Consider the following 3,378-nt stretch of genomic DNA (forward strand, 5'->3'; position numbering starts at 1 on the left):
CATGCTGAAAATAGGTTTTGCAGCTGTTTGAGCTAAGATTTTCAAGTTATTCACAAATGAAAACCCATAATGTGTTTCAGGCGAGAAACGCACTGTCTCGCCGAAATAAGGCGATTTTCACCAAGTCCATAAAGACAGCTGTAACTTTGATAGGAGACTCGGACACACATATTTCAGGCTTGGCCTTATAGAATTCAGCATTTCCATGCTGGGGAAATAGGTTTTTGCAGCTGTTTGAGCTAAGATTTCAAGTTATTCACAAAATGAAAACCCATAATGTGGGTTTCAGGCGAGAAACGCACTGTCTCCGCCGAAATAAGGCGATTTCACCAGTCCATAAAGACAGCTGTAACTTTTGATAGGAGACTCGACACACATATTTCAGGCTTGGCCTTATAGAATTCAGCATTTCCATGCTGAAATAGGTTTTGCAGCTGTTTGAGCTAAGATTTTCAAGTTATTCACAAAATGAAAACCCATAATGTGTTTCAGGGCGAGAAAACGCACTGTCTCGCCGAAATAAGGCGATTTTCACCAAGTCCATAAAGACAGCTGTAACTTTTGATAGGAGACTCGGACACACATATTTCAGGCTTGGCCTTATAGAATTCAGCATTCCATGCTGGGGAAATAGGTTTTGCAGCTGTTTGAGCTAAGATTTTCAAGTTATTCACAAAATGAAAACCCATAATGTGTTTCAGGGCGAGAAACGCACTGTCTCGCCGAAATAAGGCGATTTTCACCAAGTCCATAAAGACAGCTGTAACTTTTGATAGGAGACTCGGACACACATATTTCAGGCTTGCCTTATAGAATTCAGCATTTCCATGCTGGAAATAGGTTTTGCAGCTGTTTGAGCTAAGATTTCAAGTTATTCACAAAATGAAAACCCATAATGTGTTTCAGGCGAGAAACGCACTGTCTCGCCGAAATAAGGCGATTTTCACCAAGTCCATAAAGACAGCTGTAACTTTTGATAGGAGACTCGGACACACATATTCAGGCTTGGCCTTATAGAATTCAGCATTTCCATGCTGGGAAATAGGTTTTGCAGCTGTTTGAGCTAAGATTTTCAAGTTATTCACAAAATGAAAACCCATAATGTGTTTCAGGCGAGAAACGCACTGTCTCGCCGAAATAAGGCGATTTTCACCAAGTCCATAAAGACAGCTGTAACTTTTGATAGGAGACTGGACACACATATTTCAGGCTTGGCCTTATAGAATTCAGCATTTCCATGCTGGGGAAATAGGTTTTGCAGCTGTTTGAGCTAAGATTTTCAAGTTATTCACAAAATGAAAACCCATAATGTGTTTCAGGCGAGAAACGCACTGTCTCGCCGAAATAAGGCGATTTTCACCAAGTCCATAAAGACAGCTGTAACTTTTGATAGGAGACTCGGACACACATATTTCAGGCTTGGCCTTATAGAATTCAGCATTTCCATGCTGGGGAAATAGGTTTCAGCTGTTTAGCTAAGATTTTCAATTATTCACAAAATGAAAACCATAATGTGTTTCAGGCGAGAAACGCACTGTCTCGCCGAAATAAGGCGATTTTCACCAAGTCCATAAAGACAGCTGTAACTTTTGATAGGAGACTCGGACACACATATTTCAGGCTTGGCCTTATAGAATTCAGCATTTCCATGCTGGGAAATAGGTTTTGCAGCTGTTTGAGCTAAGATTTTCAAGTTATTCACAAAATGAAAACCCATAATGTGTTTCAGGCGAGAAACGCACTGTCTCGCGAAATAAGGCGATTTTCACCAAGTCCATAAAGACAGCTGTAACTTTTGATAGGAGACTCGGACACACATATTTCAGGCTTGGCCTTATAGAATTCAGCATTTCCATGCTGGGGAAATAGGTTTGCAGCTGTTGAGCTAAGATTTTCAAGTTATTCACAAAATGAAAACCCATAATGTGTTTCAGGCGAGAAACGCACTGTCTCGCCGAAATAAGGCGATTTTACCAAGTCCATAAAGACAGCTGTAACTTTTGATAGGAGACTCGGACACACATATTTCAGGCTTGGCCTTATAGAATTCAGCATTTCCATGCTGGGGAAATAGGTTTTGCAGCTGTTTGAGCTAAGATTTTCAAGTTATTCACAAAATGAAAACCATAATGTGTTTCAGGCGAGAAACGCACTGTCTCGCCGAAATAAGGCGATTTTCACCAAGTCCATAAAGACAGCTGTAACTTTTGATAGGAGACTCGGACACACATATTTCAGGCTGGCCTTATAGAATTCAGCATTTCCATGCTGGGGAAATAGGTTTGCAGCTGTTTGAGCTAAGATTTTCAAGTTATTCACAAAATAAAACCCATAATGTGTTTCAGGCGAGAAACGCACTGTCTCGCCGAAATAAGGCGATTTTCACCAAGTCCATAAAGACAGCTGTAACTTTTGATAGGAGACTCGGACACACATATTTCAGCTTGGCCTTATAGAATCAGCTGTAATTTGATGCTGAAATAGGTTTTGCAGCTGTTTGAGCTAAGATTTCAAGTTATTCACAAAATGAAAACCCATAATGTGTTTCAGGCGAGAAACGCACTGTCTCGCCGAAATAAGGCGATTTCACCAATCCATAAAGACAGCTGTAACTTTTGATAGGAGACTCGGACACACATATTTCAGGCTTGGCCTTATAGAATTCAGCATTTCCATGCTGAAATAAGGTTTTCAACTGTTTGAGCTAAGATTTTCAAGTTATTCACAAAATGAAAACCCATAATGTGTTTCAGGCGAGAAACGCAGTGTGTCGCCGAAATAAGGCGATTTTCACCAAGTCCATAAAGACAGCTGTAACTTTGATAGGAGACTCGGACACACATATTTCAGGCTTGGCCTTATAGAATTCAGCATTTCCATGCTGAAATAGGTTTTGCAGCTGTTTGAGCTAAGATTTTCAAGTTATTCACAAAATGAAAACCCATAATGTGTTTCAGGCGAGAAACGCACTGTCTCGCCGAAATAAGGCGATTTTCACCAAGTCCATAAAGACAGCTGTAACTTTTGATAGGAGACTCGGACACACATATTTCAGGCTTGGCCTTATAGAATTCAGCATTTCCATGCTGGGGAAATAGGTTTTGCAGCTGTTTGAGCTAAGATTTTCAAGTTATTCACAAAATGAAAACCCATAATGTGTTCAGGCGAGAAACGCACTGTCTCGCCGAAATAAGGCGATTTCACCAAGTCCATAAAGACAGCTGTAACTTTTGATAGGAGACTCGGACACACATATTTCAGGCTTGGCTTAATAGAATTCAGCATTTCCATGCTGAATTAATAGGTTTTACAGCTGTTTGAGCTAAGATTTTCAAGTTATTCACAAAATGAAAACCCATAATGTGTTTCAGGCGAGAA

The sequence above is a fragment of the Oreochromis niloticus genome, linkage group LG8, assembly GCF_001858045.2.
Source record: "Oreochromis niloticus isolate F11D_XX linkage group LG8, O_niloticus_UMD_NMBU, whole genome shotgun sequence".
In the NCBI taxonomy this organism is placed as follows: Eukaryota; Metazoa; Chordata; class Actinopteri; order Cichliformes; family Cichlidae; genus Oreochromis; species Oreochromis niloticus.